At 42.9% G+C, this 18,395-nt stretch overlaps 1 pseudogene; it reads left to right on the top strand.

Annotated features, from left to right (window-relative positions):
- The first annotated feature begins 221 nt into the window (after window positions 1–221).
- On the top strand, window positions 222–17,145 carry LOC100450586 (ornithine aminotransferase, mitochondrial-like; annotated as a pseudogene).
- Window positions 17,146–18,395: the final 1,250 nt, after the last annotated feature.

Below are 18,395 nucleotides of genomic sequence, written 5' to 3' on the forward strand. Positions count from 1 at the left end.
CCCTGGAGCTAGGCTTACCCTGAAAGATGTACAGACCCTTGTTGGGGAGGCAGGGACATGACTGTGTAATTTTATTCAGTGGGGGCATGCTGACACCCCCACTCAATAAATAAAGGAAGGGAAGTTAGTCCCAGAGATAACATGGTCTCTTTGGTGATGGATCTGATCAGGCAGAGGGATGGGGGGTTCTGTTCTGTCGAAGAGAAATGAGCATCGCTAATATGAACGTGTTCAGAGGCTATTACTCGGTGATTTGTAAATTATTAGAAGGAAGAGAGCTAGAATTTCTGAGACTACAAGAGCCCGCCATCACTTAGAGAGAATGTGGGGCATTTCAAGATGCAGCAATCAGCCAGGCGCAGTGGCTCACGCCTGTAATCCCAGCACTTTGGGAGGCCGAGGCGGGCAGGTCGCTTGAGCCCAGGAGGTCGAGACCAGGCTGGGAAACACAGCAAAACTCCCGTCTACAAAATATACAAAAAATTAGCTGGGGTTGGTGGAGCAGGCCTGTACCATCCCAGCACTTTGGAAGGCCAAGGTGGGCGGATCGCCTTAGCCCAAGAGCTTCAGACCAGGCTCGCAAACGTAGCAAAACCATCTCTACTAAAAAAAACAAGCAAACAAAATTTAGCAGAAGCGGGGTGGTGCGCGCCTGTAGTCCCAAGGCCTAGGCGAGAGGAACACTTGAGCCCAGGAGGAAAGATTTGAGTGAGCTCTTTTTTTTTTTTTTTTTTTTTCAGACAGGGTCTCACTCTGTTGCCCAGTCGGGAGTGCACTGGCGTGATCATGGCTCACCACAACCTCCGCCTCTTGGGTTCAGGCGATCCACCAGCTGTGGCTTCCAAAAGTGCAGGGATTACAAGTGTAAGCCACCGCGCCCAGCCCAAATTTCTTAAGTTACTACAGAGCTCCTAGGAAAAATCCCGTACCTGAAAAAGTTAGAAACTGACAGGAAAGATTTGAGATGGCGGCCTGCCTCATATACGCTCCTTATTAAAACTAGATAGCAAATGCACCGCGGAGGAGGGGAGGGGTAGGAAGAACGGAAAAAGAAAATCAGCATATGCTTACTCTGATTTTGGAAGAATCGAAAGAGAAAATCAGACCGTGCGTACTCGGAGCATGGAAGAATCGAAAGAGAGAGAAAGTCAGAGCATGCGTACTCTGAACTTAAAGTAGCCAATCCCAGGGGATGCTTTAGGCGGGAAAATTAGAGTCTCCACCCCCGCTTTGAGAAGGTTCTGTCCCTGGAGCCTGGACTGATAGAAGCCACATCCTCTTCGCTTGTTCCGCCTACTGTTCTGACTTCTAATTGGCCAGATGGAGTTCACTAACTGCCCTGATTGGTCCATCATCCTTGGGCAGTGACATAGCAGAATAATGTCTCCTCCTCCAGCCACACTTTGTCGCCACTGCAAAAAAGTGGGTGGTCCTCAGGAGCCATCAGATTTTGAACTCTCTGAAGACCATTCCTGGATCTTGGGTTAAAAATCTGGATTCTAGTCTGAACTGTGGGAAGAAAAAAAATAGTCAATCTGTGATTTTTCTACTTGAAAGACACAATGTTTTCCAAACTAGCACATTTGCGGAGGTTTGCTATACTTAGTCGTGGAGTTCATTCTTCATTGGCTCCTATATCTGTTGCCACTGAAAAAACAGTCCAAGGCCCTGCAACCTCTGCTTACATTTTTGAAAGGGAATCTAAGTATGGTGCGCACAATTACCATCCTTTACCTGTAGCCCTGAAGAGAGGAAAATGCATTTACTTATGGGATGTGATTGTGGTATGGGTTACATCTGCCTTGGCCAATCCTCCCGCCTCGGTCTCGGGACTACAGGCGGGAACAACCTCACCCCCACTAATATTTTTTATTTTTTGATTTTTTTAATAGAGAAGGTTTCTCTGTGTTGGCCAGGCTGGTCTTGATGTCCTGGGCTCAAGCGATCCTCCCACCTCGGCCTCGGGACTACAGGCATTCACCACCCTGCCCACGCTTTTTTTTTTTTTTTTTTTTTTTTTTTTTTTTAAGTAGAAACCAGGTTTTGCTATGTTGGCCAGGCTGGTCTCATCGTCCTGGGCTCAAGGGATCCTTCTGCCACGGCCTCGAGACTACAGGCATGCACCACACTACCCAGGCTTTTTTTTTTTTTTTTTTTTTTTTAGTAGAAACCGTGTTTCCCTATGTTGGCCAGGCCGGCATCAAGCTCCTGGGCTCAAGGGATCCTCCCGCCTCAGGACTACAGCCATGCACCACCCTGCCCAAGCTATTTTTTTGTTTTGTTTTGTTCGTTTTAGTAGAAACCGGGTTTTGATATGTTGCCCAGGCTGGCCTCAATCTCTTAGGCTCAGATGATGCTTCCACCTCGGCCTCAGGACTATATGCGTGTGCCATTCTGCCATGCTCATTTTTATTTTTTTATTTTTTTATTATTTATTTATTTATATTTATTTATTTTTTTTTTTAGGAGAGGCAGGCTTTCGCTTTGTTGGCCAGGCTGGTATCAAACTCCTGGGCTCAAGCAATCCTCCCACCTTGGCCTCAAAACTACAGGAGTGAGCCACCCCGCCCACGCTATTTTTTTGTTGTTCTTGTTGTTAGCAGAAATGGGGTTTCGCTATGTTGGCCAGGCTGGCCTCGACCTCCTAGGCTCAAGCAATCATCCCGCCTCGGCCTCGGGACTACAGGCTCGCACCACCCCGCCCCCACTAATATTTTTAATTTTTCTTTTTTTTTTCTTTTATTATTATTATTATTATTATTATACTTTAGGCTCTATGGTACATGTGTGCAACGTGCAGGTAAGTTACATATGTATACATGTGCCATGCTGGTGCGCTGCACCCACCAACTCGTCATCTAGCATTAGGTATATCTCCCAATGCTATCCCTCCCCCCTCCCCCCACCCCACAACAGTCCCCGAAGTGTGATGTTCCCCTTCCTGTGTCCATGTGTTCTCATTGTTGAATTCCCACCTATGAGCGAGAATATGCGGTGTTTGGTTTTTTGTTCTTGCGATAGTTTACTGAGAATGATGATTTCCAATTTCATCCATGTCCCTACAAAGGACATGAACTCATCATTTTTTATGGCTGCATAGTATTCCATGGTGTATATGTGCCACATTTTCTTAATCCAGTCTATCATTGTTGGACATTTGGGTTGGTTCCAAGTCTTTGCTATTGTGAATAATGCTGCAATAAACATACGTGTGCATGTGTCTTTATAGCAGCATGATTTATAGTCCTTTGGGTATATACCCAGTAATGGGATGGCTGGGTCAAATGGAATTTCTAGTTCTAGATCCCTGAGGAATTTTTCTATTAGAGACAGTTTTGCTATGTTGTCCAGGCTGGTCTCTACCTCCGGGACTCAAGTGATTCTCCCGCCTCGGCCTTGGGACTACAGGCATGCACCACCCTGCCTTTTGCTATGTTTCCCAGGTTGGTCTTGACCTCCTGGGCTCACTCAATGATTTGAACCCGGGAAGTGGAGGTTGCATTGAGCTGAGATCACACCACTGCACTCCAGCTTGGGCGACAGAGCAAGACTGAAAAAAAAAAAAAAAAAAACCCAGAAAGAAAGAGCGAGAGAGAGACCAGCTGAATCTCCGTAAGAACAGTGAGCTTTGTAGTATTTTTACTTACCCTCGTCCCATCTCAGGCTCCCAGCTTGGTTCTGTTCATTGCTGATGAAATACAGATAGGATTGGCCAGAACTGGTAGACGACTGGCTGTTGATCATGAAAATGTCGGACCTGATATAGTCTTCCTTGGAAAAGCCCTTTCTGGGGGTTGATACTCTGTGTCTGCAGTGCTGTGGGACGATGGCATAATGCTGACCATTAAGCCAGAGGAACATGGGTCCACATATGGTGGCAATCCACTAGGCTGCTGAGTGACCATCGCAGCCCTTGAGGTTTTAGAACAAGAAAATCTTGCTGAAAATGCAGAAAAAAAATGGGTATTATCTTGAGAAGTGAACCCATGAAGCTGCCTTTCGATGTTGTAACTGCCGTTAAGAGGAACAGAATTATTATTATTGTTATTATTTTGAGTCAGAGGTTCACTCTGGTTGCCCAGGATGGAGTGCAATGGTGCGATCTTGGCTCACTGCAACCTCTGCCTCCTGGGTTCTAGCGGTTCTCCTGCCTCAGCCTCCTGAGTAGCTGGGATTACAGGCACGCGCCATTATGCCCGGCTAATTTTTGTATTTTTAGTAGAGACGGGGTTTCGCCATGTTGGCCAGGCTGGTCTCAAACTCCTGACCTCAGGCGATCCACCCACCTCAGCCTCCCAAAGTGTTGGGATTACAGGCGTGAGCCACTGTGCCCGGGAGGAAAATAATTATTAAATGCTATTGTTATTAAAGGAACCATAGACCGTAATGCTTGGGAGGTGTGTCTATGACTTTGAGATTATGGACTTCTGGCCAAGCCCACCCATGGTGACATCATCAGGTTTCACCTCTGCTGATGATCAAGGAGGATGAGATTCGAGAGTCCAGTGAGATCATTAACAAGACCATCTTGTCCTTCTGGGGGTAGCAGCTGTTTTCAGTGGTCCCTGGGAGCTGGCTGGAGACAGGTGGTCCTGTAAAAGCTCTGCTCTAAATGTAGGCACATTCCACTCCCATGCGCCTTCAAAATCTTTTTGTGTATATATGTTTTTTTTTCAGTTGATACACAATAGAACAATGTTTATGAACCTGCCATTTGCTTTGTAATGTTAAGTAAGAGAATGTAACGGCATCTATATTCAGTGAAAGTGTTTTGATGTGCATGTGTACTTTATAAGGTGAAATGCATCTGTATATACAGACAGCCTTTAAATCACATCCTTCAGTATACTTTATATATATGTTTTTATAATTTCCTTGCTGGTATAAAGGTTTTGTATTTGAAAAAGTTATCTCTAGCGTATTACATGAAAGGCTTCACCTTATAAAGTCAAATCATTGTTTTCATTGAATTTGAGGAAGGATCAATGGTTAAGCATAAAAAAGTACTAGTTTTTCTGTTTTCTTTTGTTTTTTGTTTTTGTTTTTGTTTTGAGACGGAGTCTCGCTCTGTCGCCCAGGCTGGAGTGCAGTGGCTCGATCTCCGCTCACTGCAAGCTCTGCCTCCTGGGTTCACGCCGTTCTCCTGCCTCAGCCTCCCGAGTGGCTGGGACTACAGGTGCCCACCAAAACGCCTGGCTAATTTTTTGTATTCTTAGTAGAGACGGGGTTTCATCGTGTTAGCCAGGATGGTCTCGATCTCCTGACCTCGTGATCCGCCCGCCTCGACCTCCCAAAGTGTTGGGATTACAGGTGTGAGCCACTGCGCCCGGCCTATAAAATACTAATATTAAGTAAACTTTATGTTGACCAACACCAGGATATATTCTATGGATGTCATTATTTTGAATTAAGAATTAGTGTTTAACATCTCTAAATTGTTTTGAGTGCTTGATTATAATTTGTAAAAAAAAGTTTATTTTTAATATTTCTTTACATTTTAAACAAAGCTTATATTTCAGAAAAAAAAAAAAAAAGAGACAGGACATGGCCAGGTGCAGTGGTTCACGCTTGTAATCCCAGCACTTTGGGAGGCCGAGGTGGGCAGATCACTTGAGGTCAGGAGTTTGAGACCAGCCTGGCCAACATGGAGAAACCCCATCTCTACTAAAAGTACAAAAATTAGCCAGGCATGGTGGCACCCGCCTGTAGTCCCAGCTACATGGGAGGCTGAGACAGGAGGATAGCTTGAACCCGGGAGGCAGAGGTTGCAGTGAGCTCGAGAGCGTGCCACTGCACTATAGCCTAGGAGGCAGAGTGAGAAACCCTCTTGAAAAAAAAAATGTACAGTACATTTTCATCACCACAATGCTATCCCTTCTGCTACTCATTTTTTAGTAATACTCTCCTCCCATCGGCCGTCCCTAATCCCTGGCAACCACAAATCTGTTTTTCGTTTCCACAATTTTGTCTTTTCTACAATGCTGTACAAGTGAAATCTTATAGTATATAATGTTTTACGGGCTTATTTCACTCAGCGTAATTCCATGGAGATTCCTCCAAGATATTGATATTTGTGTATCAATAGTTCATTGTTGTTGCTGTTGTTGTTGTTGTTGTTGTTGAGACAGAGTCTCACTCTGTCACCCAGGCTAGAGTGCAGTGTCTCGGCTCACTGCAACCTCTGCCTCCCGGGTTCAAGCAATTTTCCAGCCTCAGCCTCCTGAGTAGCTGTGACTACAGGTGCGTGCCACCATGCCCGGGTAATTTTTGTATTATTAGTAAAGACGGGGTTTCAACATACTGGCAAGGCTGGTCTTGAACTCCTGACGTCATCATCTGCCCGCCTCGACCTCCCAAAGTGCTGTGATAACAGGGTGAGCCACTGTGCCCTGACAATAGTTCATTTTTATTGCTGAGTAGTATTCCAGGGGATGGATGTACCACAGTTTGATCATTCACTTATTTTAGGACATATTGATTATTTCCAGCTATTGGCTATTACAAGTAAAGCTGCTATGAACAATTATGTACAAGTTTCTGGATGGGCATACATTTCAATTTCTCTGAAGTGTAATTGTTGAATTGTATGGTCACTGCGTTGTTTAGTTTTATAAGAAACTACCAAACTGCTTTCCAGAGTGGCTGTAAGATTTTATCTTCCCAGCAGCACTTAATGAGATGTCCATTTTTTCTGCATCCTTGTCACCATTTGGTGTTGTCACTGTGTCTTTTATTTTAGCTATTGTAATAAGTGTGTAGCGATACCTCATCGTGGTGTTATTTTGCATCTAGTGAAGCAAATGAGTGTTGAACATCTTTTCGTGTGCTTATTTGCTTATTTCCTCTTCAGTGAAATGTATGTTCATATCTTTTCATGATTTTCTAATTGGATTATTTGTTTGTATTTTTTACCTTTGAGGTTTTTATTATTATTTTTTTCTTGAAGCAGAGGCTTGCTCTGTTACCCAGGCTGGAGTGCAGTGGCACGATCTTGGCTCACTCCAACCTCCGCCTCCCAGGTTCAAGTGATTCTTGTGCCTCAGCCTCCAGAGTAGCTGGGATTACAGGCACGCATCATCATGCTTGTCTAATTTTTGTATTTTTAGTAGAGATGGGTTTTTTGCCATGTTGCCCAGGCTGGTCTTGAACTCCTGGCCTCAAGGGATCTGCCCTCCATCCACCTCGACCTTTCAAAGTGCTGGGATTACAAGTGTGAGCCACCACGCTCAGCCTACTGTTGAGTTTTGAGAGTACTATACGTATCCATTACATATTCTGGATGTGAGTCCTTTCTTGGATATGTGGTTTGCAAACATTTTCTTTCAGATCGTACCCTATTTTTTCACCCTTTTAACAAGATTTCTTGCAGAGCAAAAAGTTTTAAATTGGATGAAATCTAATTTATTTTTTTCCTTATGTATTATGCTTTTTGAACCATTCACTATGCCCTAGATCTCAGACGTTTCTCCTATATTTTCTTGTAAAACTTTTTCTTTTAGTTTTGTTTGTTTGTTTGTTTGTTTGTGTTTTGAGATGCAGTCTCGCTCTGTTGCCCAGGATGGAGTGCAGTGGCAGGATCTCGGCTCACTGCAAGCTCCACCTCCTGGGTTCACGCCATTCTCCTGCCTCAGCCTCCCGAGTAGCTGGGACTACAGGCGCCTGCCACCACGCCTGGCTAACTTGTTTGTATTTTTAGTAGAGACAGGGTTTCACTGTGTTAGCCAGGATGGTCTCCATCTCCTGACCTCGTGATCCACCCACTTCGACCTCCCAAAGTGCTGGGATTACAGGGGTGAGCCACCGTGCCCAGCCTTTTTTAGTTTTATATTTTAGATTTAAATCTATGATCCCCTTGACTTACTTTTTTGTATAAAGGTATGAAGATTAGGCCTTTTTTTTTTTTTTTTTTTGGCCTATGGCTCTGCAACTGCCCCAGCACCATTTGTTAAGCAGATGATCTTTCCCTATTTTTGTCTCTTGGTAAAAAATCAGTGTGGGGCTGTTTCTAGGTTGTCTATTTTGTTACGGTGATCTATGTGTCTATTTTTCTCCCAATGGTATATAGTCTTGATTCCTGTAGCTATATAAGAAGTATTGAAATATGGTAGAGCAATTCCTCCCACCTTATTCTTCTTTTTCAAAAATTGTCTTAGCTATGTAAATATTTTTTGAGATGGAGTCTCACTTTTGTCCCCCAAGCTGGAGGGCAGTGGGGTGATCTCGGCTCACCGCAACCTCTGTCTGCTGTGTTCAAGCGGTTCTCCTGTCTCAGCTTCCCGAGTAGCTGGGATTTCAGGTGCACGCCACCACACCCGGCTAATTTTTGTATTTTTAGTAGAGACAGGGTTTCGCCATGTTGGCCAGGCTGGTCTCAAACTCCTGACCTCAAGCGATCTGCCCGTCTCAGCCTCCCAAAGTGCTGGGAATACAGGCGTGAGACACCTGGCCCAGTGTTGTCTTAGCTGTTGACAATTTGTTACAGCAGCAATCAAAAATGAATACACATAGAAATAGATTAATTAGTGAAACAAAATAAAAAGTCAAGAAACAGACTAATTTATATACAAACTTCAGCATGCATTTCCAAAGAGTGGGCAAAAGATGGGTTGTATAATAAAGGATTGTATAATAAAGGATTGTTGTCTATCCATTTGGAAAAATAAACATTAAATCCTTACTTTCAACCACATAAAATAATAAATTCTAAAAATTGAGAGACTTAAATGTGAAAATGTGAAGTCATAAAGAACTAGATGAAATTTTAGGAAAATATTACAGTGTAAGACATCTTGAGTTGGCATAGGCACTTCCTGACATTACACCAAGGCTATAAACAATGAATCTGACATATTTAAAGACGTAAAAATTAAAGTATCATCTAAGTCAAAAGACACCATAAAAAACTGTTTAAAAAGGCAAATTTTAGGCCAGGCACAGTGGCTCATGCCTGTAATCCCAGTACTTTGGGAGGCCAAGGCGGGCAGATCACGAGGTCAGCAGATCAAGACCATCCTGGCTACCACGGTGAAACCCCGTATCTACTAAAAATACAAAAAATTAGCCAGGTGTGGTGGTGGGCGCCTGTAGTCCCAGCTACTCGGGAGGCTGAGGCAGGAGAATGGTATGAACCCGGCAGGAGAATGGCGTGAACCTGGGAGGCGGAGCTTGCGGTGAGCCGAGATTGCACCACTGCACTCCATCCTGGGCAATAGAGTGAGACTCTGTCTCAAAAAAAAAAAAAAAAAAAAAAAGGCAAATTTTGGGGAAAATGAAGCATCCCCAGTAAATTAACAGTAACCATCTCTAATATGTAACAAATAAGAGAAACTGGAACAACCAAATGAAAAAATGTGTTCAGGCATGGCACTACTTTATCGTATAGCAGAAAAGGATTACAGAATAGAACTTACGAAAGGAAAATAATAAAGGAAATGGAGAAGAGCTCCAAGAACTTTCAACGTTCATCCAATAGAAGATCCAGAGGTAGAGAATAGAAAGACTGGGACAGGCACGGTGGCTCACGCCTGTTATTACAACACTTTGGGAGGCCAAGGCAGGCAGATTACCTGAGGTCAGGAGTTCGAGACCAGCCTGTCCAACATGGTGAAACCCCGTCTGTACTAAAAATACAAAAATTAGCCCAGTGTGGTGGTGGGCGCCTGAAATCCCAGCTACTCGGGAGGCTGAAGCAGGAGAATCACTTGAACCCAGGAAACAGATGTTGCAGTGAGCTGAGGTCCTGCCACAGCACTCCAACCTCGGTGTCAGAGCAAAACTCCATCTCAAAAATGAAAAAAAAAAACAACAATAGAAAGACTGGAGAGAAGGCACTACTTGAAGAAATAATGTTCTAGAATTTTCCCAACTGAACAAAGACATGAATCTTCAAACTGAAAAGAGCTACCTAGTTCTGAGCCTGATTAACACACATGTGCACACACACCTGCGAACGCACGAGCGCACACACACACACACCCGCTCGGGGTAAAATTTCTAGGATAAAGATAAAATCCTGAAAGGTCCCAGAGAGAAAAAGAGAAGAGAGAATGCAATGGAGAAGTTTTTCAAGGAGCTGATTTAAAATAACTTTGGGCCAGGCGCAGTGGCTCATGCCTGTAGTCCCAGCGCTTTGGGCGCCAACACCGGATGCTCGCTTGAGCTCAGGAGTTTGAGACCAGCCTGGCCAACAAGGCGAAACCCACTTCTACAAAAAACACAAGTAACCAGGTGTGGTGCCACATGCCTGTAGTCCCAGCTACTTGGGAGGCTGAGGCAGGAGAATTGCTTGAGTCCGGGAGGTGGAGATTGCAGTGAGCCGAGATTGTGCCATTGCATTCCAGCCTGGGTGACAGAGCCAGGCACTGTCTCAAAAAAACAAAACAACAACAAACAATAAAAAAGTTGAACCTAGATATCTATATACAGCCAGGATAATCCAGAATGAGGGGAAAAATATTTCAGAAAATTCATGACGCATATACCCTTCAGAAATAATTATTGGTATACAGTCCTGTGAGAAGGGAAAACTAAATTTAGGAGGAAGGAGGTGATTTCAGTAAGCAGTGGTGAGGAGAAAAATAGTAAAATTTACTAAAAAGTGTAAACTTTAGATTGAAAAGTTTAAAAATTACAGTCTTGAACTAAAATTCCCAGTATTATAAACTTGGAAGACGGGAGCAGGGACAGGAAAGAAAAGATAAGTTCTTTGGGTGTTCAAGGAACGGATACAGATGCTAATGAATGATAGAATGCGGTGGTGCACGCCTGTAACCCGAGATACTCAGGAGGCTGGGGCAGGAGAATCACTTGAACCTGGCAGGTGGAGGTTGCATTGAGGTGAGATCACACCATTGCACTCCAGCCTGGGAAACAAGAGTGAAACTCTGGAAGACAAAAAAAAAAAAAAAAAAAAAAGGCCAGGCACAGTGGCTCAAGCCTGCAATCCCAGCACTTTGGGAGGCCGAGACAGGTGGATCCCTTGAGTTCAGGAGTTCGAGACCAGTCTGGCCAACAAGGTGAAACTCCATCTCTACTAAAAATACAAAAATTAGCCTGGCACAGTGTCACATGCCTGTGGTTCCAGCTACTCAAGAAGCTGAGGCAGGAGAATTGTTTGGACTCGGGAGGCAGAGGTTCAGTGAGCCAAGATCGTGCCACTGTGCTCCAACCTGGGCGACAGAGGAAGACTCTGTCTCAAATAAATAAATAAATAAATAAAAAAGTAAATAGAAAACCTATTGGATAGATTGGATATGAAAACATTAACTGCTCAAATAAATAATTCAGCGGAATAGATTGGATGTTAAAACTGATATAGTTGAAAAAGCAATTACTGAGCTGAGGAAATGCGTCTAAAGAATTCATAAAAGTAATCAGTAATGGATAGAGAAGAAGTAAATGAAAGAAAAGTTAATTAATAGAGAGGATAGAAGAATAAATGTCAAAACACATCTAATAGTAGCCTTATAAGAGGAGAATATAGTTATTAAAAGGGAGAGTGTACTTAAATAAGTAATCAATGAGAATTTCTCAGATTTAAAAAAATGACTTAAGGTTTAAAGATATTATAGTACACACACACACACACACACACAGGAAAAGTGAAATGTAAAATTGTGAAAGACAAAGAAAAAAATATTTTAAAAACGATCAGAGAGAAATAGCAGGTTACTTACAGAGGAAAAATAATTAAACTGACATCGGATATCTCAAATACCACACTGGAAGCAAGGATACAATGGTGTAATAACTCCGAGGTGTTGAAAAAAACTGATTTTTTTTTTTTTTGAGACAGAGTCTCGCTTTCTCACCCAGGCTGGAGTGCAGTGGCATGATCTCAGCTCACTGCAACCTCTGCTTCCTGGGTTCAAGCAAATCTCCTGCCTCAGCCTCCTGAGTAGCTGGGGCTACAGGCGCACACCACCACACCCGGCTAATTTTTGTACTTTTAGTAGAGATGGGGTCTTGCCATGTTGGCCAGGCTGGTCTGGAACTCCTGACCTCAGGTTATCTGCCTGCCTCGGCCTCCCAAAGCGCTGGGATTACAGGCGTAAGCCACTGCACCCGACGAAAGAAAGGAATTTTTATACTGGGTGGAGTAAAGACGATGTCAGCCACATGACTTCAGGAGATTGAAGACACAGGGAAATGTGAAAGCAAACAAGTATTTATTGCACTTATTAGAGACTGTAAGGAAGGGCCAGCTGCAGTGGCTCATGCCTGTAATCCCAGCACTTTGGGAGCCTGAGGCAAGAGGATTGATTGAGCCCAGGAGTTCAAGACCAGCCTGGGCAACATGGCAAAACCCCGTCTCTACAAAAAATTCAAAAATTAGATGGGCATATCAAGTTCCTGGGTCTGTAGAGAATTTAAAATATATATATATGGCTGGATTTGGTGGTGCGTACCTGTAGTCCCAGCTATTCGGGAGGCTGGGGCAGGAAGATTGCTTGGGCCCTGGAATTTGAGGCTGCAGTGAGCTAGGATTGGGTCACTGCACTCCAGCCTGAGTTACAGAGTGAGACTTTGTCTCTGAAAATTTAAAAAAAAAAAAAAGATCGCAAGGACGATTTTACTCAGAGGAGGGACTACTGTGATAGGTACAGGGACCACCGCAATGGGGTCTTGCGGTGGGAGAGTGATATTGGGATCGACTTCAACTCCACCAAGGACAAGTGGGGATTTGTAGTCAAGGAGTAGGGTCGGGGTGGGGGTCAGAAGATGGGAAATTACTTGGAGGAAACCTCAGGTGCAGGGGGATTCTGGCTAAACTGACTTGACAGGATTTTTGCTGAAACAGGCTAAATGGGCAGAGTCCCCGGATGAAGGACAGAGCCTGAAGTTGAGACCTAGTCAGAAACGGGACTCAGAGGAGCCCGATTCAAGTTTGGTCAAAGGAGAGTGTCTCTGTCTGAAAGCAAAAGCAAGAAAGTCAACAGCAGTAAAATGAATGGGTCACAAAGGAGAATTTTTGTGCATTGCTAAACCGGACTCTGCTTTAAACATTGTGAAAGTTGGTTATGTGAAGTGAGTCGCTCTTAGTTGTTTTTTTGTTTGTTTTGTTTTGTTTTTTGTTTGTTTGTTTTTTTTTTTTTTTTTTGGTTTTTTTTTGAGATGAAGTCTCTCTGTGTCACCCAGGCTGGAGTGCCGTGCGTGATCTCGGCTCACTGAAACCTCAGCTTCCTGGGCTGAAGCGATTCTCCCGCCTCAGCCTCCCCAGTAGCTGGGACTACAGCCACGTGCCACCACACCCGACTAATTTTGTATTTTTTCTAGAGACAGGGTTTTGCCGTGTTGACCAGGCTGGTCTCAAACTCCTGGCCTCAAGCCATCTGTCCGCCTTGGCCTCCCAAAGTGCTGTGATTACAGGCGTGCTCCACCGCAACCCATCCGAATTGAATCGTTTCCGACATCCACAACTATGTCAGAGTTGAGTGGCCAGGGGAAAAAGCACTCAGGGCACATTGCACCTGCCCCAAGAATTGAATTTTCCATAAGGCTGGTGGCTGAAATGGCCTGCTGCCACCCTAAGACCACTTTTACCTAGTAACTGCTGCAACAACCTGCAATGACTCTAAGGCTTGTTTTACCTATTGTCCGCACTCACCAATCAGAGCTTCCAGCTCCTGAAAGCTTCTCTGGTGCCAACGGACTTGCTTTAAAAACTATAGGTAACATTTCTGTTTCTAATAAAACTCTCAACTTTCTCTCTGTTCTTTGGACATACCAAAGACCAGCCAGTTTGGGTGTATGCCTCAGATCACAATTCTATGATTCCCAAATAAAATGTTTAGAGATTCATGGCTTGGCGTGGTGGCTCACCCTGTAATCCCAGCCCTTTGGGAGGCTGAGGCCGGTGGATCGCTTGAGCCCAGGGGTTCATGACCTGCCTGGACAACGTGGTGAAACCCTGTCACCACAAAAAAATACAAAAATTAGCTGGATGTGGTGGTGCATGCCTGTAATCCCAGCTATTCCAGAGGCTGAGTCGGGGAGGCAGAGGTTCCAGTGAGCCGAGATTGTGCCACTGCACTCCAGGGTGGGCGACAGAGTGAGACCCGGTCTTAAAACAAAAAACAAAAACAAAAACATAATATAACATCCTTAGTATTGTAGTTAAAAAAAGAGATTCATCTCCACAGTCTTTGGTTTTGCTATTTGTGGTGTCAGAAATCGGGTCCGAAGCTGACTCACCTTGGAGATATCAATGACCTCTGGAACTATGGCGTGAGGTCTGCACACTTGGTCCCCTTGAGCTTTTGGTTTTCTGGTTGCCTCTTTCCCCCCGGTGAGTCTTTCTTGGATCAAACTGCCATTTGTTGGGGAGTTGAGTTCAGTTTTATTTGGGAATTTGTTAGGAAGGGTCTTTCTCTCTCTCCTGGTTATGAAACCTCCTCTTTTCTTTTCTTTTCCTTTCTTTTCTTGTCTTGTCTTTTTTATCTTGTCTTTCTCATCTTGTCTTTCTCTTTTCTTCTTTTTTTGAGACAGTGTTTCGCTCTGTCGCCCAGGCTGCATTGCAGTGGTGTGATCTGGGCTCACTGCAACCTTCACCTCCCAGGCTCAAGTGATTCTCGTGCATCGTCCTCCCGAGTAACTGGGATTACAGGTGTGCACCATTACGCCTGGATAATTTTTGTGTTTTTTAGTAGACATGTGGTTTCACCCTGTTAGCCAGGCTGGTCTTGAAGTCCTGAGCTCAAGTGATCTGCCCGCCTCGGCCTCCCAAAGTGCTGGGATTACAGGCATGAGCCACTACACCCATCCAGAGACGGCCTGTTTGAGAGGGATTTTCTCCCTCCTGGTTATGAGGCCTGGTTACAGAGATTTTTCTGTTAGAGAAGGCTTCTCATGCTTCCTGGTAAGTTTGTACTTTATTTTCTGAATCGTTTGCATGCTCAGAGTTTAATTTGGCTTTTGTGTATTAGGCATTAAACCGAATCACCTAGATTAATTTATTTACACACAGGCTCTCAAAGTTCAAAGGCATGCCAACGTAGTTCCCTCTTTCTGGGACGCCAGCTGGTAACATGTGCCAACATTATGCAGATCACTCACGCAGTCTGTTTTCCTCAAACTGAACTAAAATAATACAGTCCAAATGGGACTCCTATCTCAGTTGGTATCTTGAGGCTCCAGAACACATTCAAGACTCAAAGGCTGCCTCACTGCAACATACTGTCTAAAGCTAGCTGAGATTTTCTTCTCCAAAGCCTTCCCCTCTCCTTCGTTTACCTCTTCCTCTTTATCCTTCTTTAAGCAAAACTCTTTTTCCAAAACTCCTCAGCTACTCTGGCATACGGACTATTAAAATAAAGACAGTTGAAAGACATCAGATACAAATAAACTAAAATCACTGACCTTTGTAGTGTTTCTTAAAAGCAAAAGATGAAATTCCCATGTAAAAGCTCTCCTTCCTATACTAAAAGGAAAGACAACAACACTCTTATCTTCAAGGATGAGGAATTGAGACCGAGAGAACACTATAGAAAGCTTATTGGAATACCACTTATCTTTTGGGCCTCCTCACATAATTCAGTCACATTTTTACAGTTAACAATTCTTTGTCTAATTCAACATGTTGGTAACTGACTCAAACTGCTTTACCCAAAATTTGGGTCACCACCTTCATAAGATTACCTATTGAGGAGAAAAATCTTAAATAAAGTTTAGCCTTCTTCCATTTTGTCAGAAATATAATTTAGATCCAACGTCTTTTATAAATCGGTGAGTTTGTATGTTTTACTGTCCCATAATCAAAATCCTAAAATGAAAGATATCTTTGTTTATGTACGTATCTGTGTTTGGGCGTATTCATGCATATGTATATGTGTTATGTTAAATGTGTCTACATGGTAAAATCTGGAATCGCTGGCAAACAATTATTTAAAGAATCCTATTCGGATTGGCTTAAATAGGTGCTCATATAAATATACAGTAATTAACTAAAACGCATTTAGTTCATGCAACTTAATTAAGTAGTTGAAAAATAAGCTGGTTTTAAAATTGTTGGTGAAATAAAATGAGAAATGTTTTCAAAATTGTGAGCACACGTTTTTGGCTGGGTTTACTGGTTCTATATTTGTCTCTGTTGGATGTTTTAAGGTTATGAAACATAAACCTAACCTAAGAACAGAATGGTCTTTTATGTGCAATTCTTTGGTAAGTAAGACTAATTTAATATTGTGGGTGTAATAAAACAGCTGTATTTTCTGAGTTATTGGCAAAATACTCATATACTTAAGGTTTTTGCTCAGGTGGATACCTGATATTTACAGGCTATAAAAATGTTTTAATAGGAAAATAACTCCAAATGACTAGCTTTATTTATTTATTATTTATTTATTTATTTATTTATTTATTTATTTAGAGCAGAGTCTCCCCCTGTCGCCCAGGCTGGAGTGCAGTGGTGCTATCTCGGCTCGCTGCAGCCTCTGCCTCCCAGGTTCAAGAGATTGCCCTGTCTCAGCCTCCCAAGTAGCTGGGACTCTAGGCGTGCGCCCCCATGCCTGGATAATTTTTGTATTTTTAGTAGAGATGGGGTTTTACCTTGTTGGCCAGGCTGGTCTTGAACTCCTGACCTCAAGTGATCTGCCCTTCTTGGCCTCCCTAAGTGCTAGGATTGCAGGCGTGAGCCACCGACCCCGGCCGACTGGCTTTGTTTAATATGTCAGTTTTCATAAGTAATCTAGGTACAATTGTTAAAATGAATAAATGAGGTAACTGTGAGATACATGTTTATAAGTGAACTTTTCATGTAATTTGAAATGTTTTTTTCTCTTGCTCTTACCATATGGAGATGAAATATTAAAGTTATGTTACGTTAGATTAAGTAATAAGTACTCGCTAAATGCCGGGATCGTTTCCAACTAAGAAAACAATGGATTCACCTGCCTAGGCCTTCCAAAATGCTGGGATTACAGGCGTGAGCCACCATATCCAGTGAGGAAAAGAAGTATTAAATGCTATTGTTATTAAAGAAACCGAAGATCGTGATGCTTGAAAGGTGATTCTAAGACTCAAGATAATGGACTTCTGGCCAAGCCAACCCATGGTGACATCATCAGCTTTGAGCCTACACTGGTGATCAAGGAGGATGAGATTCGAGAGTCCAGTGAGATCATTAACAAGACCATTTTGTCGTTCTGAGGGTAGCAGCTGTTTTCAGTGGTCCCTGGGAGCCGGCTGGAGACAGGTGGTCTTGTAAAAGCTCTGCTCTAAATGTAGGCACATTCCACTCCCATGTGTCTGCAAAGCCTTTGTGTGGAATATCCATTTTTTTCAGTTGATACATAATAGAACAACGTTTATGAACCTGCCTTTTGCTTCATAACTTAAGAGAATGTAATGGCATCTATATTCAGTGAAAGTGTTTTGATGTGCATCTGTACTTTCTAAGGTAAAACATATCTATGTATACAGACAGCCTTTAAATCACGTTCTTCAGTATACTTTATATATGTTTTTATAATTTCCTTGCTCGTATAAATGTTTTGTATTTGAAAAAGTTATCTCTGGGGTATTGCATAAAAGGTTTCACCTTGTAAAGTCAAATCACTGTTATCATTGAATTTTAGGAAGGGTGAATGGTTAGTCATATGTAAAATACTAATATTAAGTAAACTTCATATTGGCCAATACCAGAATGTATTCTATGGTTGTCATTATTTTGAATTAAGAATTAGTGTTTAAAATTCCTAAATTGTTTTGAGTGCTTGATTATAATTTGTAAAAAAAGTTTATTTTTAATATTTCTTTAAATTTAAAATAAGGCTTATATTTCAGAAACAAAAAGATACAGAACATGGCCAGGTGCAGTGGTTCACACCTGTAATCCCAGCACATTGGTAGGCCAAGGTAGGCAGATCACTTGAGGTCAGGAGTTCGAGACCAGCCTGTAAGATGGTGAAACCCCGTCTCTACTAAAAATACAAAAATTAGCCAGGCGTGGTGGCGCATGCCTGTATACCCAGCTCCATGGGAGTCTGAGACAGGTGAATGGCTCAAACCTGGGAGGCAGAGGTTGCAGTGAGCCGAGATCCTGCCACTGCATTGCAGCCTGGGTGACAAAGTGAGACTCAGTCTTGGAATTAAAAAAAAAAAAAAAAGGTACAGACCATTTCCATCACCACAATGCCATCCCTTGTGCTACTCATTTTTAGTGATACTCACTCTCCTCCCATCCACTATCCCTAACCCCTGAGAACCACTAATCTATTTTTCATTTCTACTATTTTATATTTTCTACAATGCTGTACAAATGAAATCTCATGGTATATAACATTTCACTCAGGCTTATTTCACTCAGCATAATTCCCTGGAGATTCATCCAGGCTATTAATATTTGTGTATCAATAGTTCATATTTTTGTTGTTGTTGTTGTTGAGATGGAGTCTCAC

Source organism: Pongo abelii, chromosome X (genome assembly GCF_028885655.2).
Source record: "Pongo abelii isolate AG06213 chromosome X, NHGRI_mPonAbe1-v2.0_pri, whole genome shotgun sequence".
NCBI classification, from domain to species: Eukaryota; Metazoa; Chordata; class Mammalia; order Primates; family Hominidae; genus Pongo; species Pongo abelii.